Source organism: Brachycentrus maculatus, unplaced genomic scaffold (assembly GCF_059751285.1).
Source record: "Brachycentrus maculatus isolate JH-2025_06_01 unplaced genomic scaffold, ASM5975128v1 h1tg000531l, whole genome shotgun sequence".
Classification (NCBI taxonomy): domain Eukaryota; kingdom Metazoa; phylum Arthropoda; class Insecta; order Trichoptera; family Brachycentridae; genus Brachycentrus; species Brachycentrus maculatus.
In genome coordinates this window covers 470,647-497,945 of record NW_028281277.1, presented here as the reverse complement: position 1 = coordinate 497,945, position 27,299 = coordinate 470,647, and the positions used below count along the sequence as shown (strand labels likewise).

The 27,299-nt window shown below is 34.0% G+C and overlaps 1 protein-coding gene across 1 annotated transcript in view; it reads left to right on the top strand.

The window, feature by feature from the left end:
• The first annotated feature begins 17,325 nt into the window (after window positions 1–17,325).
• LOC148301678 (b(0,+)-type amino acid transporter 1-like) overlaps window positions 17,326–27,299 on the top strand; it is a 34,449-nt gene continuing 24,475 nt past the window's right edge. The window contains exon 1 of the mRNA XM_088272890.1: window positions 17,326–17,459. The gene's annotated coding sequence lies outside the window, so the exon portion shown is untranslated. The remainder of the gene's footprint in view (window positions 17,460–27,299) is intronic.

The window sequence follows — 27,299 nt, the reverse complement described above, 5'->3', positions numbered from 1 at the left end:
TCCCACCAATATTACTTACATCTTAAAATCTGTTTTTCTCCATTTTCGGTGGAATAACAAAAGGAAAATTTATTATTCACCCTTCTGACAATAATACAACCTCGCATATATCACATTATGTGGCCTAAATCGTACAGTCGCTGTTGAATCCCAACCGGGAGATTGAAACTCAAATACCTATGTATATTGGAACCGCTCCTCTCGGTTTGAAGTTAAACTCCATCCTTACAACAGTTTTCACAGAGTTTCCTCAAATACTGAAACATAAGGTTATAAATTTGTGAGACATTAATGCGTAGAGAAGGCTTGACAAGCCGACAATACTGCGCATAAAAAAGTGACACTCCATTCAAGCGACATTTTGGTGTTTTCGTTTTGTTATTTTTGTTCCATTCAATTTTGAAATATGTAGCTTATTTTATAAATTTGTTATGGGTAATGCTAGAATACGAAGAAAACCTAGGTTTATCCGGGTTAGCTTGGCATTGCCCAATGCTGTTGGGTAAACTTCGAAAAATGACAAAAATAACATTGAATTCGCAGTTTACCCGTGTACACCTAGGTCTACCCAACACCGGCTGGGTAACATTAGGTTAGGTTAGATTAGGTACGTAGGTACTTTATAATAGGTAGGTACTTAATATTCTTCTCTATGAGCCCTCTGACTTCCACTGCTGGACATAGGCCTCTTCCCCTTTCTATTTCCTCCGGTTGGTTGCTGCTTGCAGACAGTTTTTACCCCCTACAGCAGCAACGTCGTCAGACCATCTCTTTAGGGGTCTTCCGACACCTCTTTTGTTCTCCCAAGGTCTCCATCGTAGAATTCTTGGAGTCCATCTTGTGGGGTCCTGTCTCGCTATATGTCCTGCCCACTGCCATTTGAGTTTTGCCACGCGATCCATGATGTAATCTACTTTGTTATTTTTTTCTGGTATATTCATTTTTAATTTGATCCCTCAGGCTAAAACCAAGCATGGATGTTTCCATGGATCGCTGTGTTCACTTGTGCTTCTCTGCATTTCTCTTTGTCAGAGCCATAGTTTCTAGTGCATATCGCTCACTCCTTTCAAGAACGTCATAAATCAAAAAACTTGATTTTTCAGGAGAACGTTTTTAAAGTTTAAAAATATAATATGATATATTAAAAATAAATATCAAGCCGCTTATTGAACTTTTTACTGTGCAACAGATCTTTTTAGGTAAAACCTGAAGGTTTTTTCACTTGAAAAATATTTAGTATATTTCAAAAAAATATTAAACAATACATTTTCTTCAAAATACAAAAACAACACTTTCTGCCCTGTAGCGGGTAAATATTAAGTTTAAAATATGCCGCTTTACTGCGATACATTTTCTGGGCATTCCGAAAACATGCACAACTGAAAATCGACGATTTTTGATTTATGACGTTCTTGAAAGGAGTGAGCGATATGTGCTCACTGGCAGTATGCAGGATTCAAAAACTTTTATTTTATTTTTTATTTATAATTTATAATAGGTAGTTACTTTATAATTGGTAGATTCTACATAATAGTTAAATACATACTGGTGTTCCTTTTTCTATATTTTTTACATTTTATTTAATAAAATTTACAGCTTAACGGTCGGGACCATCATTAAAATAATGGGTATGACCGGTAAACTGAAAGCGGAAAGGTAGAAAAAGTCGACCCTCATCTCCGAGTGACTTGAGCCTTTTTCGATCGATAGGTAATTGAATTAAGTCGCAATTCTCAATTTTTCCCCTTACGAATCCCCAATTTTCGACCCAAATTACCCAAATAAGCGCTTACGCAAACAGATATGTTTATACATTCACTTTTTCGCTCGAAAAACTGTCTTTGCCTTTCAAATTCTTTAATTTAATCTTTCATTCGTTGTTCAATATTTTGAATATGCTGCTTAGCACATCACTATAGCGGCCTTCATCAATGACCCACGTCAGGTCAAATGCATCTAGGTTAGACGGACAATATATAGTTGTTTCCGAAGTAAAGTTTTTTCTGATCGATATTTCGTGACCGTCACTTCAATAGGGTAGTTCGTGCACACACTTTATTTACCCCAAACGCTTATAAATTAATTACCTCTCCAAACCGACTACCCTTTGAAGCATAACAGCGACAGCTGGGAGTTAGCAAGCGATCAAAACAAATTACAAATACAGTTTTGTGACGTAGTTTCATTCATACACAGACATAATATCTCTCACTCCTTTCAAGAACGTCATAAATAAAATAAAAAGATTTTTCAGGAAAACGTTTTAAAAGTTTTAAAATATAATACAATGAAGTATAAATAAATGTCAAGCCACTTAATGAACTTTTTACTGTGAAACATATCTTTTTAGGTAAAACCTAAAGGTTTTTTCTCCATTTGAAAAATATTTAGTATATTTAAAAAATTAATTAAACATTACCTTTTCTTTGAAATGCAAAAACAACACTTTCTGCCCTGTAGCGGGTAAATATTAAGTTAAAAATATGCCTCTTTTGCTGGGATATAGTACATTTTTTGGGCATTCCGAAAACATGCACAACTGAAAATTGACGATTTTTGATTTTTGACGTTCTTGAAAGGAGTGAGCGATATGTCAGACTGCACAGACTTATATTATTAAGGAATAACAAACAGTTGTATTTTAAAAGTTCATAAAAATCATGGCACGATCATTAAACTAGCAGTGCACAACGGAGTCCTGGTTCCAACTCTAATGTATGGAAGTGAAACATAGAGTGGGCAAAATAAGGATGAAAGTAGACTGAATGCAGTCGAAATGCGATTTATCAGAAGAATGTGCTACAAAACGATGTATGATAGATGTTCGAATAGTGAAATAAGGAAGGAATGCAAAGCTGAGATAAGCATTATCGATAAAAATTAAGAAAGGTGTGTTAAGATGGTTTGGACATGTAGAACGAATGAGTGAGGAACGAACGGTAAAACAAATTTATGAGGCGAATGTAATTGGAAAAAGGAGCAGAGGTAGACCGAGAAAAATATGGCACGCTCAGGTATGTCAAATACTTGAAAGTGGTCAGGTAAGGAGTCGTAAGGTCGTATGAGGAGATGCATGAACGTGGAAGAGGCGAGGAATGTTTGCAAAGACAGAGTGGTGTGGCGTTCTATTCTCTCTGCATACCCCTGCGGGGAAGCGGCGTGATGGTTAGTTAGTTTTTTTTATTTTATAAAAATCAATATTGTGACAGTTGTTTCACCTAATTATGGCATTTTTAAACGAATATTTCTTGATAAAATAATATAATAATGTCAATTTAAAAATAACTCCCAAGTAGAGAAATACAGATTTGTGAATAAGGACTTAGACATACTGAAAATTTTGCAAATGCAGTGCCCTATGCGCAATTGGGTGCGGATAAGGGCGAGAAGAAGACTGATGAATCAAATATTTATTTTAAAAGAAATATAGTTAGAATATGTAGTTACCCCCTTACCGCGTAAGAATACAGAAGCAGCCACGTCACTAATTGCCTTGAACAGTATTTGAATAAATAATTTGGTTTTGTCGCGCCAACAACGAACGGCCTGTATTTTAATGACTTCAATAATTAATGGCTTGTTTATTTTCTTAGTATTGTCTTTCCCGCTTCATATTTGTGGTATTTTTTTGTGTTACTGTGCTACTGTGTTATTGTACCACTGAAAAGATAATATATTGTTACCGGACAATATGGCAGAGTGATTCGTTCGTGAACGAATGGATCTTAATAACCCGTTCTTTTAAAATGATCGAGAGACCAGATCCCAATTTGGAGTGAATTTCCTTGCACCGAATTATATAAATAGTTTACTTAAAAATACCTTTTTTTTTAAATGTGTAAAACCAATTGTATTTATTTATTGAGTATGGATTCTTATCTTTATGTGTTTTAAAATTAAACAGAAAATTCTAGTTGAGGCGACGCTATGAAAAAGCAAATGGAACTTTCTAGTTTAATCGAAGTAACCAAAAACCACATAAGTACCTACAATATTCTGTTTACGCAAAGTAATCAAAAATTAAATTCTGATTTTGGTTACGTGGAATAACTGAAAACTTTGTGAAAAATTCTTATTTTCGTGGAGTAACCAAAAAGTAAATAGGAAATTACGCTTACACAAAGTAAGCAAAAACCAAGTAAATTATGTTTACGCCAATCACGTTTAGCCAAAAAACAAATTTTGATTTATTAGTTCTGATTCCGCCCTCATCCGCACCCCAATGGTGCAAAGGGCACTGCATATAAAGGCAGTATTATCTTGATCGTCAACATATGAAGGAAGGGTGATCAGCCCTCCGCTTCAGGTACTAGTCCAGTGTAATATTAAATAAATATTAGAGTGAAAAAATCACTTATATTTATTTGACCCCCCTGGGAATCGAACCGGAACCTCCAGGATGGTAGCCGAGCGTGCTGACTATTACACTATGGAGGCAGATATCTACAAATAAAACAAACAAACAAAAATTATGTAGAATAACCAAAACCTGATCGAAAAACTATTGTTTTTGTGGAAATTACTGAAAACAAAATAGGAAATTCTATTTTGGCAAAGCATCCAAAATGAAATTCTAGCTGACCAAATAGTTCAGTAAAATGTTTTTGCTAAAATAACCTAATGGTTACTTTATTTTATTCATATATTTATTGGAAAATTTTCTATCCGGTTACAAAATCCTGAATTAATAAAAAAAAAAAAAAGCGTTCCCAACATTATGATTGAGTCCAAATACTTGTTCACTAACCTGGGTTTTCTGAACTTGGGAGTTATTTTTACAATGTAAATGTACAAATTACTGTCAAATAGAGAAAACCCACATATCGCTAACTCCTTTCAAGAACGTCATAAATAAAAAAAAACTTGATTTTCCAGGAAATCGTTTTTAAAGTTTAAAAATATAATAAAATGTATTAAAAATAAATATCAAGCCACTTATTGAACTATTTACTGTGCAACATATCTTTTTAGGTAAAACCTGAATGTTTTCTTCTCTATTTGAAAAATATTTAGTATAATAAAAAAATAAATTAACAATACCTTGACGTCGCCCACCTTATCAAGCTGATATACCTTGGGAATATTAGAAGGAGGGGTAGGGAGATGAAAGAAAATTCAGCACAAAAAATATACTTAAATTGATTTAATTAAAAATATAAAAATTATACGAAAGTGACTTTAACTTAAACTAATCTTAAATTGCTATCTTAAATTAGCTTAAAATTAATTAACCCTATCTTAAATTAAACTTATTCTAACCTTTGGTGGAAAAGATGCGCCGTGATGATGAGGTGGCCGTGATCCTTTGTGAAAAAGCTGCGCCGTTGGATGCTGGGATGAGGTTCTTCTTATGACGGGGCGCCGTGCGATGATTCTTGCTTCTTATCTTCTTCTTCTCCTAGTAGAGCTTCAGCTCTTAATTTGAGGCTTATGACCCGGCGTGGGTCTGCTTTTGATACTCCGGATGAGTAACTCCTTTTTTTTCTATCTCCTCTCTCCCTGCGTAGAGCTCCCGCTCTTCTCCTCACTTAAGTCTTAAAACCTGGTGTAGGTATGCTTCTTCGTCTGATTTCTCCCGACTGCTCGATCCCCCTGATCTCTCCCGACTGCTGCTTACAACTCCTCGATCCCACTGGTTTCCCGGATGCTCCTTCCAACTCATCTTCTTCTCTGTGTCTTCTGACTGACCAGCCGTCCGACTGGTCGATCTCCTCTTACGACTTACTCCCTCCAACTGATCCTTCCAATTGTTGGCTTCCAAGAGATTATTCCGACCAACTGCCGGCTTCCAAGAGAGCGATCCCACTGATTTCTTCCCGTTATATTCAGTTTCTCTCCTTGAAGATCACGCCCTCGAAACCATTTTTCATTGGCTGACGGTGCGCTTGTATCCACCCCCAAAATTTTCCACGTCTAGACATCAATTAGCCTTAATTTTATTTATAATATAATAAAGAATGCTCTTAGGATAAATGACCGCCGGCAAACATCTATTATCCCTCAAAGGCCAGCGGGTTGGCGACAGTTTTTTTATGATTCAAACCTTTTAAATACATTTTAGTTTTATGACAGGTAAATTATAAAAGGTCGGGGCCATAAAAAATATTTGCGCGCACAGAAAAAAAAATTACCTAAGACTAATTAAATTAAACGATTGATAATTGATTATTTTTGCCAGGCTAGAGGAGAAACGTGGTTTCACCACGTCAACCTTTTCTTCAAAATGCAAAAACAACAGTTTCTGCCCTGTAGCGGGTAAATATTAAGTTTAAAATATGCCGCTTTTGCTGTGATATAGTAAATTTTCTGAAAACATGCATTCCGAAAACATGCATAACTTAAAATTGACGGTTTTTGGTATTTGACGTTATTGAAAGGAGTGAGCGATATGTAGGAGTTCGAAAATTTTGAATAGTGTGGTTATCACGGTGAATGTTGCAAGTGTGTAAAGTGACTACTTTACACACGTTATTTAAGTATTTTTACATACTCAAAATGTTGTAAAGAACATCGTTCTTTCAGCGAATCAGGTTATTAATGGATATAAAATTCTGCTCCAAGAAAATTAACAACAAAAAAAATAGGAAATTCTAGTTTTCGCAGAGTACCCGATAGGTATCGATAGGTATCAGAGTATCCGATAGGATAGCGATAAATCTCGTTTTGCGTGACATTGTCGCCAGACGAGGTACACATAGATGGAGCAGTGTAGGGTATGCCCTCCCGCGTGTCGCGACCTAGGAGTCTGTATTCCCTAGTCCTGCTGCTCGCTCCTCAGGGGTGACATTGGGCCCGTCCTCGGGCTGAGGGCGCAGGGCGGGGGCGGGGGCGGGGGCGGGTCGTGTTGCAATGTGCCGCCTATCGATCTGCTCTCTCCAGGCACATGGCTCCAGTGGACTTGTGAGTATTGGGTGTTAAAGTCAAGAAATATTTATTTCCAATTGGTCTGGGTGTTTTTTTATGTATTTTCATATTTGTGTATAGTCCGCCTCCGTAGTGTGATAATGGTCGGCACGCTGGGCTACCGTACTGGAGGTCCCGGGTTCGATATATATATATATATATATATATATATATATATATATATATATATATATATATATATATATATATATATATATATATATATATATATATATATATATATATATATATGTGTCACCTACTTTCAAAATTCCCCAGATCCAATTTTATAAGATTTTAAAATAAATACTCTATCGGAATGCCAATTGTGGGTTTTATTGTTTAAAATATTTATTTACTTGAAAACCCTGCTAAAAATACTTATAAACAGCGTTGTAATTCAAATTCCGCTATATTCATGGAGCTTGCCTTCTGACCCATATCGGCCAATCAGAAAGCGGGGTTAGGTCAAAAATTAAGATGACGTCATTATCGGTTTGTGTCTCGTGTTTTTTTAAATACTGAAAAAAAACTAAAAAATCTATTTCATTTTATTTTGCGTATCTGGCGGATTTTGAAAGTAGGCGACACATATATATATGTATATTTAAATATATTAAACATTTTATCCATCCTTACTCGCTCCTAGGCACTGCTATATGTAAGTAATTTTTTAGATAACATTTTAAAGGCTGAAAAAAAATAAGGCAGCGGATAAAAGTATAGTTGTGACTCAAGTCCACTGGGTTCGGCGTCGTATTTTCCCGCGCCTCGCCATTCATAGTTCCCCACCTCTCCCCGACCCGGCTACACGTGGCGCCGCTTCCCCGACCGGCTACCGCGCCACAGGGCCACGAACTACCGCATCCGCCGGACTAGCTCCGCTGAACTAGCTCCCACGAACTAGCTCCCACAAACTAGCTCCCACGAAATAGCTCCGCCGAACTAGCTCTCGCGTGCTTCGCTCTCGGATCACGTTTTACAGACGAGTTTTAACGAACAAATTTCATTTTGAATTAATGTTTTACTTACAACATTTTGAGTGTGTCCAAATACTTGTTCACAAAATCTGGATAATCTCCAATTACAGGAGTTATTTTCTTATTATTTTTAACATCTCATCAAAGATGAAGAAGAATATGGAAGTCTGGGCATTTACGGGGCTGACGACCGTCATAGGTTTAAGTGGTTTAAGTGATCACTTTACACACGTGTAATATTGCCATGTTTTTCTCGGTCTTCCTCTGCTCCTTTTTCCAATTACATTCGCCTCATAAATTTGTTTTTCCGTTCGTTCCTCACTCATTCGTTCTACATGTCCAAACCATCTTAACACACCTTTCTTAATTTTATCGATAATGCTTATCTCAGCTTTGCATTCCTTCCTTATTTTACTATTCGAACATCTATCATACATCGTTTTGTCGCACATTCTTCTGATAGATCGCATTTCGACTGCATTCAGTCTACTTTCATCCTTCTTTTGCCCAATCTATGTTTCACTTCCATACATTAGAGTTGGAACCAGGACTCCGTTGTGCACTGCCAGTTTAGCTTCCGCTGATAGGTTTTTATTTGCTATAACTGATTTCAGTGCACCATTCACTTTGTTCCCAGCATTCCCTCTGCTTGCAAACACCTATATATGATATCAAACGTTTTGACAAATATCACTAGTCTGTTTTTGGTTGGTTGGAAGATATTAGTTTTTAGCAGTAAGCCCGCCAATTTGCCGTACATGAAGTTAAAATAAATAAATAATTCCACCGATGTGCAGTTAGTTCTGAGAACTCTCCTTCGAGTGTCGAGTCGCAAACCGGGAGTTATCAGGCGCGCGTCAAGTACCACACGACTCATTACCTGTTAGCTAAACACGCGCTAATTGAATTATCTTGTTTGCGATATTCGATATTATCATACTTAATCGCATATCAAATTTCACAACATCGCTAAATTGTGAGAACGGAACGGCTATATGTAGAAATATCAATTGAAGATTTCGATAATTAAAACTATTTAGTTTTTTCCACATATATTTTATTTGAACACCATAATAACCATTCATAACACTAGTCTGATGATATCGGTAACGACTTAATCTGATCAAATAAAAATTATGTGGAAAAAACTGTATACATAGTGCTTATTTTATTTTTAAAAAAATCCACATAGAAATGTCAGTACAGAACTTAAAACTTGATGTTTTTTATTTTAAAAAATATAGAAATTTCTACCATGTTTTAAAATTTATTGTAACACGTGTTTTGACGCATTCCTCGTCATTGATACTATACTAAAACTAAGAGTTGAAATCCAGTGTTTAAACGAAATTTATGTATATATATATATATATATATATATATATATATATATATATATATATATATATATATATATATATATATATATATATATATATATATATATATATATATATATATATATATATATATATATATATATATATATATATATATATATATATATATATATATATATATATATATATATATATATATATATATATATATATATATATATATATATATATATATATATATATATATATATATATATATATATATATATATATATATATATATATATATATATATATATATATATATATATATATATATATATATATATATATATATATATGTGTGTGTGTGTGCGTATATATTGCATATTTTATGATACAATTAATAAATATATTTTACATCAATAAAAATAATGAGTTACCTCTCTAATAGTGGTCGTGTTAAGTTTGACAAGATTTTTTTACTGAATGCAAATATATTGTATTAGATAGAGTAATCAGTAGACCTAAAATCAATCCAGTGCCATTTCGGCTGTCCAAATTTAAAACAGAGTAAGGGACATTTTTTTTGTAGTAGGTTTTTTTGCATTTATGGACTTAGTAGACTCTACTTAGTCCGAAAATGCAAAAAAAATGTACTACAAAAAAAAATGTCCCTTACTGTGTTTGTAATTTGGACAGCCGATCTTATTCTTCATCTTTGTAAATAAATTAGCAAATCAAATAAAAACAAATATTCCTACAGATATACCAAATGTATTTTCGTACGTCAGACGGAGGCGATAAATTACATCTTACCGTGGACTAAAATACGCGGAATGTTTTTAAGTGCTTTATTTATTGAAATAATAATTCTATGTTTATATTCTACAGGTATTTCTATGAGCAGGTACATGTCGGACGTCATTTTAGTTGTAGCAGCAACTTGCTCAAAGATTTCTCTGCGGAAAGGGCATTTCAATGTCAGGAGAGATGCCGGGGCTTGCGCGTATGCGGTAAAGTCTTGATAAAGACGCAATTTGGAGGGAAGGGTGTATGTTGTATATAGGTAAAGCCCTTTATATTAAATTCTTACGGAGAATGTTTTTTTTTGTTGAAAAATGGCAGTTTTTTTTTAAATATTTCTGATAATGAAGAAAATAATGCATTAAGGTTGAGATCTCGAACGTTCAAATATGTCGCTCACTCCTTTCAAGAACGTCATGAATAAAAAAAAAACGTGATTTTTCAGGAGAACGTTTTTAAAGTTAAAAAATATAATACAATTCATTAAAAATAAATATCAAGCCACTTATTGAACTTTTTACTGTGCAACAGATCTTTTAAGGTTAAACCTGAAGGTTTTTTTTCCATTTAAAAAATAACCAGTTTATTTTTTTTTAAATTAAACAATAACTTTTCTACAAAATGCAAAAAAAAACACTTTCTGCCCTGTAGCGGATAAATATTATGTTAAAAATATGCCGCTTTTGCTGGGATATATTGGGTTGATGCAAAAGTAATGACCGTTTTTTATGACTCCAGGTAAAAATAAATTTTTTCATAAATTATGAATAGTATCTTCTTTTTTTATGATTCCATTGTATAAAGGATGCTTTCCCTCTACTTTTTATTCAGTTTTGGCCTGGCCAGAGTATAGTAATAACCCCTTGTATTTTTTCAAAATGTCGTTCGATAAAGTGCATTTACGTATTGTTTACTTTATGAATTCCGTAAAGACAATACCGCGAGTGTGGCAACCAAAAACATTTGTGAAGTGTATGGAGCAGATGTCATCAAAGTTCGACAGGTACGAAGATGGTTTGCAAAATTCCGATCTAGAGATTTTTCACTCCTTGATAAACCACGTACCGGGCGGCCATTGAAGTCTGATGACGACGAATTAAAAGTCATAATTGACACCAATCCACGTCTAACCATCAGGGAGATTGTGACAATGATGGGAGTCAACCAAACAATCGCATTTAGACATTTGAAGCGTATGGAAATGGTTTCGCGGTACGACGTTTGGATACCTCATCAATTGTCGGCTGCCAATTTATTGGATCGTGTTTCAACGCGCGTTGCTTTGAGTGCGAGACAAAAACATGAACCTTTTTTGCATCGTTTGGTGACGGGAGATGAGAAATGGGTCGTGTACAACAACGTGACAAGAAAAAGACATTGGACTATACCTGGACAAGCCCCATTAACAACTTCGAAGGCCGAAATCCATAAAAAAAAGTTATACTTTGTGTTTGGTGGAATAATAAGGGTATTGTGTGTTTTGAACTCTTGGAATACGATAAGACAAGTACAGCAGAACGATATTGTCAGCAATTATCCAAATTGAACATGGTCCTTCAAAAGGATAGACCAGAATTGGTAAACAGAAAAGGGGCAGTGTTTCATCACGACAACGCGCGACCACATGTGGCTATGATGACCCAACATAAGCTAAATGAGTTAAATTGGGATGTTATCAAGCATCCACTGTATTTTTCAGATCTTGTTCTTTCTGATTTTTATTTGTTCCGATCACTGCGAAAAAATTTTATTGATGAAAAAAATTATTCAATAGAGCAGGTAAAAACATCCCTTACTTCATTTTTCGCATTAAAATCCGCGGAATTTTATACTACTGGTATTAATAAGTTGATAGAATGATGGAAGAAGGTTAAAAGAACTGATGGAAATTATATAATTTATTAAATAAATAATACACAAGAAAAAATAAAAAAATAAAAATATGTAAAAAACGGTCAAAACTTTTGCATCAACCCAATAGTACATTTTCTGAGCATTCCGAAAACATGCACAACTGAAAATTGACGATTTTTGATTTATGACGTTCTTGAAAGGAGTGAGCGATGTGAGCTATTTTCACAAATTTACTAATGTGGAATTTTGTAACTGGAATAGTACAAGTACAGGGTATGCACAAAATTAGTCACCCTATAGGAAGATGTTGTCATTCTTGCAAATGGCGTCGTACGTTAATCAAATTTAACAATTGTGTACTAGACAGCTGCAAATTTTGTTCACCGATGTGGCAAATTTTCGGTGAAATAGCTATAGAAATAGAATTTGGAGTGGAGAAAACCCAAAAGCCTTTGTCGAGAAGCCCTTACATCCATTAAAAGTCACTGTTTGGTGTGCTTTATGGGCAGGTGGAATCATTGGACCATAATTTTTTAAAGACGATGATGGCCAGAATGTTACGGTCAATGAAGAGCGTTACAGTACCACGATTACTGACTTCTTCGTACCTCGGTTGAATGGCATTAATGTGACAGAGCTGTGGTGTCAACAAGGTGGCGCAACTTGCCACACGGCGGGTGCCACCATCAATTTATTGCGGGAAATTTGAATCTGTATACCTCTAAAAAAGTACCCTATATTTATGAATAATAAATTATGAAACACGTTCAATTTGTCTAAACTCCGTCAAACTCACTTGTTATGCAAACGCTTCGCGGGTGGATTGGCTGAAATGCTTGAAGGATTTATTCCGACGCGTATTTTAATACTCGCACCCACCTACACAGACCCATCAATTCAAAATAAACAAGAATCTCGTCTAAAATTAAACGAATAAACGTCTCGAAATTTTAATTTTTCTTCCACATTGCACCAAATGGATACGAGACATCGCATTGAAATGTCGTAGAATCTTGTTGATTGGAAAATATATGAAAGCGAGGTGATCAATCCAGCAACACATTCAGTTATTTTTAATTACCTAACGTCCAAGTGACTCTAAAATCTAGCTACGGCTTATGCAACACCGCTCATCATGGCCCTACTCAGGCTTAACTTATAAGTTTTATAGCCTATACCTACTCGTGAGTGGATTTACTCTTTGTGTTGTAAAGTTATTCACGAGTGAAAATTCTATTAATTAAATTGTCCACCTCCGTAGCGCAGTGATCAGCGCGTTTAACTACAGTGCTGGAGGTCCCGGGTTCGATTCCCAGGGGGGTCAAAATAAATATGGCCGATTTTCACTCTCATATTTATTTAATATCACCCTGGACTGGTACAAGAAGCGCAGGGCTGATCACCTTGCCTTCATGCAATTAACGATCAAGATAACACTGCGTCGCTACGATGCAGTGCCCTATGCACCATTGGGTGCGGATAAGGGTTAGAAGAAAATTCTAAGCAAAGACACTCGCTATATCTTTAAAGGCTTGAATACAGTTCAATGATTCTAAGTAAGCAAAGCGGAATGCATCGAAACACTTGTCACACTAGATTATAAGAAATAGTGGTATTTACTATGTAAAACTTTAATAAAAAATGGATACGTTTTACCTCAAAGTGACTGCCCAATTGATTAATGAAATTTTCGTTGTTAAAAAATACACGGTGTTCGAAAATGATGCTGAATGCATCTAAATACGTTTCACAATATATTTTATTAAATATTGGTATTAACCATGTGAAATATTAATTGAAAATGGATAGATATTACCACAAAGTGACTGCCCAATCAATTAATGAAATTACCAAGCAATTTTATTTAATTTTTCGGCATTTACTTTGTGGTAAGACATGTTGAAATTATTGAAGAAAACACTCGTTTTTTTACCACTTGAGCTTATTTCATGACGACAAGTTTTGGAAGCTAAGCTTCCATCTTCAGGTCTGAATTTAACTAAAACATAATATATATTTAACAGTTCAATAGTATTTTCTTTAATAATTACCAAGCAATTGTTTTCAATAATTACCAAATAATAATTACCAAGCAATTTTTTTTAAATACATATTTTTCGTGTAAAATTCTGGAAGTCATTCATCATTTTTGGCGAATGGGACTATTTTAGGATCAAATCCTATTTATTCGGCGCTCGGTTCGGTAGTGGCCAAATAAAAGGCGATTCCACTTCATTGATGCCGTCGCAAATAGTAGTACGGACCACGGTTATAGTTCCAAGTATTTTAGCCCGCATCTTGACACACATATTCAACCTGAACTCGCATTGTGTCTGTCTGCGTCTGGGCCGAGATGAGACGGTGTCGCGCTCCCAACCGGTGGTTCGCGAGCACATATCGCTCACTCCTTTCAAGAACGTCATAAATCAAAAATAGTCAATTCCCAGTTGTGCATGTTTTCGGAATGCCCAGAAAATTTACTATATCCCAGCAAAAGCGGCATATTTTTAACTTAATATTTACCCGCTACAGGGCAGAAAGTGTTGTTTTTGCATTTTGAAGAAAAGGTATTGTTTAAGTATTTTTTAAATATACTAAATATTTTTCAAATGGATAAAAAAACATTCAGGTTTTACCTAAAAAGATCTGTTGCACAGTAAAAAGCTCAATAAGTGGCTTGATATTTATTTTTAATACATTGTATTATATTTTGAAACTTTAAAAACGTTCTCCTGAAATATCAAGTTTTTTGATTTATGACGTCCTTGAAAGGAGTGAGTGATTTTGAAACTTTAAAAACGTTCTCCTGAAATATCAAGTTTTTTTATTTATGACGTCCTTGAAAGGAGTGAGTGATATATGATATGACTATTATTTTTCAAAATAATATTTAAAGCGGTTACATGCGAAAAATCGCTTCTACAGCGTGCATAATATTGTTATATAGTTGTGTACAACTAACAAATACTGACCAAATTCAAGGAATTACATAGTTTCATGTGCGTGAAAAACAACCGAATTGTATTGATTATTCGCGAGGAACTTGTAGAAAAATATCACGTTTGTCATACGATGTCACTGTTATATTAGTTATTATTAATATTTTTAACGGTCACATATGAAAAATCACACAAACGTCTTCTATGATATTATTATTTTGCTGTATAAACAATAAATGTAATATTATTTCATAGTTGCATACACAAATAATATACCATTGTGATATATTTTTTAATATTTACATATTTTGCCTTAAAAAACAACGAAATTATGTTGATCATTCGCGATTGACTTGTTGGGAAATATCACATTTGTCACAGAATGCCTTATTGGTTAAACATAATATTTTGTTGCGTGAAAAATCTCACCCACAAAGTCCATAATATGATTAAATAATTGCACAAATAACTATCAAATATTGTACCCTTGCCAAGTATTGTTATAAAATACACATCTTAATACTAATATTATTCAATTTATCTTGAAAACAGTACTGACCATGAACGAAATTCTCGAATTTCACTGTACAATAATATTACCATATTTAGTATTCATGAATATGAAGTGTCCGCCCCCCGACAAACAAACACATAATTTCTTTGACCTGATAATAATACGCCTCAATTTTATTTCATTATTTTTTTACATTTGGCTTCAGCGGCTTTAAATCTACAGCCTTAAAAGAGTGGGGAGAGTCTGGAGACTGCGAGTCTGGGACACTCAACGGGGGAAGTGGGGTGTACTTAATCGTTTACTCTGCTTTACCCAGTACAGATTTTTATATTGATATTCATATTTTCACTATACACATAATTGTTAGTCACGTGCCGATATAGGGGGCATTCACAAATGGGCACCGCAATGGGGCGAGCTGATTTAGGGGGCATTCGTGAAATTTAAACTAGCTAGTAAAAAAAGAATCCTACTACTATTAGTTATACTACCTCCGTAGTATAACTAATGATCAGCACGCTCGGCTACCGTTCTGGAAATCCCGGGGTCAAATAAAAATTCAAGTGGACAAAAAACATAGTTGTTATTTTGTTCTATAAAGTATAAAGTTTATTTATTAACTATTTTTTTATAACTTCTATTTTTTTACTTTCGGTCGTAGTCAATTTTTACATAATATATTACATATGTAGTTTAAATACCCCCCCCCCCCCAGTCCGCCTCCGTAGTGTTATGGTCAGCACGCTGGGCTTCTGTACTGGAGGTTCCGGATTTGATTCCCAGGAGGGGTTTTAATAAATATAAGTGATTTTTCATTCTGATATTTGTTCAATATTATCCTGGACTGATACCTGAAGCGGAGGGCTGATCACATATCCTTCATGTGTTAACGATCAAGATAACACTACGTTTATATGATGCAGTGCCCTATGCACCATCGGGTGCGTATGAGAGTTTGAAGAAGAAGGAGTGTAAAAAACACGTATGTTTAATAAAGTTTTCTATGTTATATAATTATACGCCATATAATTATGGAACTTTTTAATTTATTCACTTGGAAGTAAGTTTCAAAAGTTTGCATTACGGAAGTTGGGTAACGGAAGTGAAAGTTTTTCAGCGCCGAAGAGACCCGGTAACCTCCAACCGTCACCTATATCCTGCAGCTCGAGGGAGTTCATTAAGAGATTCAAAGTTTGAGAATCGCTGATATAAACTCATGAGCGAACTGCCTCACAAATTATTGAGTATTGAGAATTATAATATTTTGAATATGTTGACTGTCAACCGGATTTAAAATAGGCTATTTTCAATCCACCTCCGTAGTGTAATGGTCAGCATGCTCAGCTACCGTTCTGGAGGTCCCGGGTTCGATTCCTAAGGGGGGTAAAATAAATTAAAGTGATTTTTTCACCGTAATATGTATTCAATATTACCCTGGGCTGGTACCTGAAGCGGAGGGCTGATCACCTTTCCTTCGTGTGTTAACGATCAAGATAACACTGTGTTTATATGATGCAGTGCCCTATGCACCATCGAGGTGCGGATGAGGGTTGAAGAAGAAGAATATATATATGATGCTTTGAAATAAATAAATAAAAATTCCGACGCAAAATCCGCATTTCGTGGAGCAAAAGAGAGCGACGTATACTTACACAACGTTTGTGATGCAGTGCCCTATGCACCATTGGAGTGCGGATAAGGGTTTGAAGATAAATTAAGAGGGGGGGGGGTAAGATAAGTGAATGCTGAAACAATAAAAAATGTTTTATTTGAATCTGTGTTGGGAACAGCAGGGATAATCTAGCGTGGACCAATCAGAAACATCTGTAATTCGACCTGCAAAGGGCCCATGGCGGTGGTTTCGCCGAACCACCAGCCCAAGCTGAAAGCCCTCGCCACGGTGACGCGCTGTCGCGTGACGCGTGACGCGCGTCCGCGTCGCGGCGCCGCGGCCGGCCGGGCTATTCCCGACTGCGCCCGAAATACTCGCGGAATCTCTCTCTACTCTGGCAGTCTCGCACACACAGATCAGTTGGTCCTCGGTCCCGCAGTTCTGTCGCGAACTCCACCCGCTCCGGTCGCGTCGCGATAGTGTTTCATCAGTGTATTTAATCTCCGACCCAAAGTGACCCAAGTGAAAAACGTAATGAAAAAATCTCAATTAAAAAAGACTTAAAATATAAATAATAACAGTTTTTTTTTTATTCCAGCTTGACTAAGTGGTGGGTGCAATATAATATGTTGTACAACATTTTTTGTAAAATAAAATTAAAATAACAATAATAAACAGATTAAAAATTAAAAAATAAAGAAAAGAACGGCGAAAGAAAAAAAAATCAAAATAAAGTTGACATTTTTGGAGTGATGTAGTAGATGAAGATCAGCTCGCTGGCAAACGTTCGTTTGCAAATAAAAAACTTGTTTTATTTTATCACACGAGTATTATATTGTTGCGACTAGTTTCGGAAGCTACAGATACTTCCATCTACGGGTTTAAATATAAACTAAAAATGTAAAAATTATTTTAAAAAAAACATAAAAGTTCATGTGGACAAAAAAACATAGTTGTTATTTTATTCTACAAAGTAAAAGTATCCGCCTCCGTAGTGTAATGGTCAGCGCGCTCGGCTACCGTTCTGGAGGTCCCAGGTTCGATTCCCAAGGGGGGTAAAATAAATATAAGTGATTTTTTCACTGTAATATGTATTCAATATTACCCTGGACTGGTACCTGAAGCGGAGGGCTGATCACCTTTCCTTCATGTGTAAACGATCAAGAGAACACTGCGTATATATGACGCAGTGCCCTATGCACCGTTGGGGTGCGGATAAGGGTTTTATTTTATTACATAAAGTAAAAACTTTATTTATTAACAATATTTTTATAACTAATTTTTTTTTATTATCGGTCGTTGCCAATTCGTACAAAATATATTACATATGTAGTTTAAATATCCCCCAGTCCAACTAAAAACTAATACTATAATACTTGAGTGGTAAAAAACAAGTGTTTTATTTTTAATTTATACATGTCTTACCACAAAGTGAATGGCGGAAATAAATAAAAAAAGACGTATTTTTAAACTATGCCTGAAATTAATAATAGAAAATTCAACAGTTCATGTGTGTAAAACTTATTAAATCATGGTTTATATGATTTTTTTACATTCTCACAAACCCCATACGGTGTGTTTTTCAATAATTGTGAACCAAGTTAAAAACGTAAAAAAATACGGTTTTTCGAAAACGTATTTTCAAAGCAAATTAAATTAATTAATTATATATATATATATATATATATATATATATATATATATATATATATATATATATATATATATATATATATATATATATATATATATATATATATATATATATATATATATATATATATATATATATATATATATATATATATATATATATATATATATATATATATATATATATATATATATATATATATATATATATATATATATATATATATATATATATATATATATATATATATATATATATATATATATATATATATATATATATATATTTATATATAAATAAACAAAACTATATTTTTCGACATTGGCATCTGTTTATAACTTATTAAATTTAAATTATAATTATTTATTTTTTAATTAGTTTCTATTAACCCCAACAGGGTGTATTTTCAAATATTTATGACTCGATCTTGAATTTATTCTAGTCGTTTTTTCGAGTCGCGTGCGTTTTTCAGCACTTTTTGTGTATTTATAAGATTACATTTGAAGGTTTTTCAAGCACTGTATAACGTCCACGTATATATTTGTAGATAAGCGTGTTTAAACGAAGATGTAACTTAAAAAGTTTTATTTAAATGGTCGATATAGAATGTAGGGTAAGGTTAGGTAATTTGGGAATCATTTTAAATCACATAACAATTTGAATACGTGCAATTTGTCCAGTCAAACATATATAAATAACAAATCTTGTAGGGATACATTTATATGATATACATACGCTCACACATATCGCTCACTCCTTTCAAGAACGTCATAAAACAAAAAACTTGATTTTTCAGGACAACGTTTTTAAAGTTTAAAAATATAACACTTTATATTAAAAATAAATCAAGCAATTTATTGAACTTTTTACTGTGCCACATACCTTTTTAAGTAAAACCTGAAGGTTTTTTCTCCATTCGATAAATATTTAGTATATTTAAAAAAACAATTAAACAATACCTTTTCTTCAAAATGCAAAAATAACACTTTCTGCCCTATAGCGGGTAAATATTAAGTTAAAAATATGGCTCTTTTTCTGGGATATAGTACATTTTCTGGGCATTCCGGAAACATGCACAACTGAAAATTTACGATTTTTGATTTATGGCGTTCTTGAAAGGAGTGAGCGATATATACATATTTCACTCTCAGATCTACATTCATCTCTTTCAAAAACCATAATCTTGGATTTGCTAACATTCGTTAATATATCACTAAATAAAATAATTACCAAATAAAACGTTTATGCTAGGAGTCGGCGTTTAGTATAATCGGTGGGTGTGTATGAGGAGATACATGAACGTGGAAGAGGCGTGATGCTTAATTAGTTTATATATCGTAGTCGTACAGGAGAAGGTGACCAACTAACAAAACGTAAAATGTTCAGGAGGGCCATTTAAGTCACTTTTGCTTGGCAACAAAATAAACATCGATGCAGCTAGTCATTTTGTAACAAGTCAAAGAATGTATTATACTTCAAATTTTAAAATCGTTTGAGATTTTTTGCAGGGCAATATAAGGCTAGTAAGATATCAAATAGTCAATGATCACGTTTTTGTAAAAAATGCACTTCGTCACTTTCTCTTGTATGACTTCGATATATATACATATATGTATATATATATATATATATATATATATATATATATATATATATATATATATATATATATATATATATATATATATATATATATATATATATATATATATATATATATATATATATATATATATATATATATATATATATATATATATTTATATATATTTATGTAATAAAATATCTAGGTACCTACCTATACATTTTATTAAGTACTTACAAATAGTACCTACATAAAACAGTTCTACCACCAGATGTCGCATGCGTCGCACTGAATATAACAAAAGACATCAGATAGAAAAAATATAATATTGCTGAACTGTCAGAATCAGATAGATAGATAGATAGAAAAATATTATAAAGATAAATTAAGAATAAACTTTAATTATAAACTTTTATTACAAAGCAACACATTGTTTATTTTATTATTATACACCCACTTTACATATTATTTACACCCAATTTACGAAGAAAAATATTACCACGTTATATATATATATATATATATATATATATATATATATATATATATATATATATATATATATATATATGTGTGTGTGTGTGTGTGCGATTTAACGAATACTTGGCCTTTACGATTTGCGCATTGCCCCCCCAATACATTTAAATTGCCTCCCGGTAAGACGTGCTCCCCATGTTGAGAAACCCTGCTCTTATCTGTGACAATCTTCGTCTTCAATGAGTCATATCTGCATGTATGTTATCTCCAAGTGCCGAGATGTGTCCGCGGAGACCATTTCCTTGTTAGTACCTGCCTTCGTGATATAACCAAATACGAATTCATTTGCCGCAGTCTTGTAACGTGTAATGCAAACAGCACTCGAATTATCACGGACGTAATTATTAAAAGAGATCATAAAAGACGTGACGTCGTGTTTACTATGAACATTACACGCGTGGCGTATTCACATATTCTGTCAAATATTGACCGTGTAGCGAAAAGTCCATACGTAAAACGTTAGGTCAATCCTCAAGCCGCTTGTGCACTTCATGGAATTTTACCGTCCGGCAGTCCGATTTTGAACAATAAAAGCGACTACGACAGTTTGGCGTGATCGAATTTACGCGCACCGTGATCACGCACCGATTCGAAGAAACCAAGACAAAAGCACAAGGCAATCCAAGCCAATCATCCGTTTTATATGCTAACTGAAGTAACAAACGGTAAAATTATACCGGTATTCCGTGTAGTACACAAACGCCCTTACTCTCAGTATCCTACACTCGTCTCGTAAAAACCATATTTATTCTAGTAAATCACCGTGGACCTGGACCACATGTGTTTAAAATCCATATGAACGCAACTAGTTTCGTTTTGGAATGAAGAATTTCGTAGAATTTTGAATTGACTCCATAATTCTTTGCATTTTTTTTACTTCTCAATAAATTATGTTAAAATAATATTTATGGTATTAATTATACAGGGTTTATGACCTGTCACTTTACACATGTGCAACATTCACCATTCTACCCATGTTTGACAACTACACTACTCAAGTTCTATATATATATATATATGAACCACTTTAGAAACATTGTTCTTGAATCACTAAAACTTCACTAGAGACATCTAATATTTGGAACAAGCCTATGACGGTCGTAGGTCCTGTAAATGCCCGAATTCCATATTCTTCATATTATTTTTTACATCTCATCAAAGATGAAGAAGAATATGGAAGTCTGGGCATTTACGGGGCTGACCAATAGATGTGTCTAGTGAAGTTCTAGTGATTCAAGAACAATGTTTCAAAAATTGGTTCATATATATAGAACTTCCAAGAATTTCAGTGGTGTGGCTGTCAATAATGGGTAGAATTGGTGAATGTTACACGTTTGTAAAGTGATCACTTAAACCAGCCTATGACGGTCGTCAGCCCCGCAAATGCCCAGACTTCCATATTCTTCTTCATTTTTGATGAGATGTCAAAAAATAATATGAATTTTGAATTTACTCCATATTTCTTTGCATTTTTTTACTTCCGTTGATATTTTGTTATAATTATATTTATGTTATTAATTATACAGGGTTTATGACCTGTCATAGGCTGGCATTTGGCGATCACTTTACTCATGTGCAACATTCGCCATTCTACCCATGATGGACAACCACTCTACTCAATTTTTTGGAACAAGCCCATGACGGTCGTAGGTTCTGTAAATTGATTTATTTATTTCTGAACGGCTAAAGCCTTTAACGTAATACATATACACAGTATCTAATATAAAAATACACTAATAAATACACTAATAGAGAAACAAAAAGTCTTAAACATAAAATAATAATAAAATAACAAATAGTAAGCACTGGTAAATACATGTCTCCTTCACACACTATCAGCGAGCAGCGAGTCAGAATGCCCAGACTTCCATATTCTTCTTACTTTTTGATGAGATGTCAAAAAATAATATGAAAAAGAACTCCTATAATTGGATATAATCCAGATTTGTGAAGTAGTATTTGGACACACTCAAAATGCTCCATATTCTTCTCCATCTACTCGTATGTTTGAGGTGTCAATTTTTTTAACAATTGTAGTATTAAACATTGTTCGTTTGATAGTTATAGGAATAAATTTCTAGTTTTAACTGAATTCTGTTTCCTCCCATGATATACGATACATCGTCAATTAGTTTCACTTCAAACTCGTATTTTTTGCACGTGATCCATCATTCGACCTTTGAATGCACTCTTTAATTTATTTTTGCTGTACTTTAGTATTAATTAATTCATCCGCCTCCGCAGCACAGTGGTTAGCGCGTCTGGCTACGGTGCTGGAGGTCCTAGGTCAGGGCCAAAGTAAATATTTTCTTATTATTTTTTGACATCTCATCAAAGATGAAGAAGAATAAGGAAGTCTGGGCATTTACGGGGCTGACAACCGTCAAAGAGTGATCACTTTACACACGTGTAACATTCACTAATTCTACCCATTATTGACAACCACACTACTCAAATTCTTGGAAGTTCTATATTTTGAAACGTCGTTTTTGAATCCTTAGAACTTCACTAGTAATATAAGAGTTTCTGCTCAATAAAAAAGCTTCTTTTTATATCACCAATAGATGTCTCTAGTGAAGTTCTAATGAAGAAGAAGAATAGTCTATAGGAAAAGGAGATTCGGCTAGGATACTCGGGGATGCATACCCCTATTCGTACAAGTTCGTGTAAGTTCTGCTTTGCTTATGTGTCTTTACGGATGCATTGTTCGAGAATAACAAATTGAACAAACATTTGACTGAAACACGTGACTCCATTATGACGTCATGTCATAAAAATGTAATAGCAGTGTTATAAAGTGCTTGCTTTTTATTATTGTATTATTAAATAATTTACAATCTAGTTATGGATAAATTGCACAAATCAAACGTAAAAATAATAATGTCTTTAAGTTTCAAAAGGGGCCACGTCCAAAATGGGTGAATTTGAGATAAAAACTTTTTTGAGTTCTTTGCGGTGGTATGGACATGTGGAGCGAATGGATAACGAGAGAATGACTAAGAAAATATATGTGGCGAATGTAAGAGGGAAAACAGAACGTGGACGACCGAAAAAGACTTGGCACGATCAGATCAATTAGAACCTAAAATCTGGCGGTGTCAAAAGTCTGCGTAATCGGAGGGCATGTATGACTAAATGTATGGATATGAAGGAGACGAGGAGTGTATGTCAGGACAGAAGGGTGTGGCCTTCCATCCTCTCTGCCTACCCCTGCGGGGAAACGGTGTGATGGTAGTAGTAGTAGTAGTAGTAACTTTTTTGAATGTGTCCGAATCCTTGTTCACAAATCTTGGTTTCTCCGTTTTGCAGTCATTTTAACATTTTTAGATCTCAACATGGGTGAAGAGGAATATCTATAAGTGAATCTCAACTAAATTATGACAGGTAATAAGCCCTGTAAATACCCAGACTTCCATATCCTTCTTAAACTATGTTATGATGTCATCAAATGTGTGTTTAAAATGTATTCGAAAATTCGAAAAAAATATATTTGGTTTTTCAAAAAATAATTAATATCCCAAAACTGCGTTAGAAATTCGATACAAAACAAAAATGCGTAGGTGTGAAAATTGTGGACACAGCCGCTTTTGAATTTTAATACGATCATCAATTTTGACGGCCACGATGCGTGAATGAGTGCGATAAGGAAATGATGAAAGATTTGTGCATTTTGTATTTTATATCGTGCAATTTATGCTTTTATTAAGCAATTGATATCGGTTGTAAATTATTTGGAATTGATATTCATATCTTTGCTTTTTTTATTTCATAAGTGCATTCGATTAATTTACGTATTGCTCAGATCGTTATCATTTGGTCGATTTTTAAAATACGCTTAAGGCGACGTAATTAATAGCCCGCAGCTTAATTTTCTTGAAACCCATATAACATTTAACGTAATTTAATTTACGACTCAACCCTTTGGTGGGCAAATTTTATTGCTTGTAACGATTTCGTATCGCCATCGCCAAAAGTGCCTAATGTCTAAGCTAGACAAGATCTGGAAAGACCGGGGTGTGAGTAACAACACCAAGATGAAGCTTGTCAGGAGCTTGGTCCACTCCATTTTTCTCTATGCTGCTGAAACATGGACCATAAAAGCAGCAGAAAGGAGAAAAATTGATGCCTTCGAAATGTGGTGTTGGAGGCGCATGCTCCGAATTCCGAGTCCATTCGCCAGGAACTACGCTTGGATGGCTTGTCTCTGGCCAATATCTGTACCCGACGGATTCTCCAGTTCTTTGGACACGTTGCGCGTGGCAACGAGGATAGCCTGGAACGACTAGTTGTGATCGGTAGCCTCGAGGGAAAGAGAGGAAGAGGAAGATCCCCACACGATGGACCGATCAAGTTAAGGCAGCAGCAGGCACCTCAGTGATTGGAGCGCTACGTGCAGCGCAGTCAAGGGATAACTGGAGAAGAGTCATTGCTTCTGCAAGGGTCACAACCCTCAGCAATGAGGATTAAGACGGAGAAGAAGACTTATCATATTTGGACTTCTACAAATTATACATGTATCTGTATCTAGTAGGAGTTCCAAAAAAATGAGTAGTGTGGTTGTCAACATGGGTAGAATGGTGAATTTTACACGTGTGTAAAGTGATCACTTCACCAGCACATGGTCATGAACCCCGTAAATGCCCAGACTTCCATATTCTTCTTTATCTTTGATGAGATGTCAAAAAATAATATTAAAATATCTCCTAAAATTGGAGATAATCCAGATTGTGTATTTGGACACACTCAAAATGTTGTTATTTTCTTTCATAAAGTTCTACAGATGTTGTAAAATGTGCCCATGGCACAGGAAAATTCAGTTATGACACATTATTGTAATTTGTAATTTATTATAAGTATGATGAATTATAAAAACTCGTACACACGTGCAACATTCACCAACCTACCCATGATTGGCAACCACACTACTCAAATTCTTGAGGATTTTGGGAAATTGCCTACATTCAAATACAAGGTTCTCTGTTGAATAAAAGCTTTTTCAATCCAACATAGATGGCTGTTGTGAACTCATATGTACAGTGTCATGAGATTGATCATATATCGCTCACTCCTTTCAACAACGTCATATATCAAAATTTGATTTTTCAGGAGATCGTTTTTAAAGTTTAAAAATATAATAAAATTTACTAAAAAAATATCAAGCTACTTATCGATCTTTTTACTGTGCAACAGATCTTTTTGGGTAAAACTTGAAGGTTTTTACTCCATTTGAAAAATATTTAGCATATTTAAAAAAAGAATAAAAAAATACCTTTTCTTCAAAATGCAAAAACAACACTTTCTGCACTGTAGCGGGGGTAAATATTAAGTTTAAAATATGCCGCTTTTGCTGGGATATAGTACCTTTTCTGGGCATTCCAAAAACATGCAGAACTGAAAATTGACGATTTTTGATATATGACGTCGTTGATATTTTTAAATACTAATAGAAAAATAATAAATCAGGGAATAATAACGAGAATAATGAAAAATAATAATGGAATAATATACAAAAAGTGAGAATGTGCAATTTTCCGCCTCCGTAGTGTAATGGTCAGCACGCTCGGCTACCGTTCTGGAGGTCCCGGGTTCGATTCCCAAGAGGGGTAAAATAAATATAAGGGAGTTTTTCACTGTAGTATTTATTCAAAATTACCATGGACTGGTACCTGAAGCGAAGGACTGATCACCTTTCCTTCATGTATAAACGATCAAGATAACACTGCGTTCATATGACACAGTGCCCTTTGCACCATTGGGGTGCGGATAAGGGTTTTATTATTTATTATTATCGTTGTATAGACTAAGATGTCAAATTGTTACAAGGTCACGCGCATATATTGTAGATATGAAAAGCGTCGACCAGCAGCAATCAGTCACCTTAAGTACAGAAATTCTACAATATACTTCGTCCGTTGCACATTGAGTCATTTAAAACATAATTGAATATCTTTTAATAGTGTGATTTCGCAGTGACAGTGGTTGGCGCCAAGCGAGCGTCACATGTTGTGCGCTATTCGCTTATTTTTGGCAACTCCGGCAGTTATATACGTTTTGCATTCTTCTTCTACCATTTGTTCTGCATAACACCCATTCTCCTCGCCGACAAAGCAAGCAAAACGACTCAAGATGACGGACATACCGGTGTAACTCCATTTATTTTTTAAACGTTTTACTGGTGGTAGAACTGTTTTATGTAGGTACTATTTGTAAGTACTTAATAAAATGTATAGGTAGGTACCTAGGTATTTTATTACACACACACACACATATATATATATATATATATATATATATATATATATATATATATATATATATATATATATATATATATATGTGTATATATATATATATATATATATATATATATATATATATATATATATATATATATATATATATATATATATATATATATATATATATATGTATATATATACATATATATATATATATATATATATATATATATATATATATATATATATATATATATATATATATATATATATAATATTCGCGATCAATTTCCTTTACTCATTTAAAGTTAACAAGAGAGTAAAACACAAATAAGAAAGTACAGAAAATACAGGGC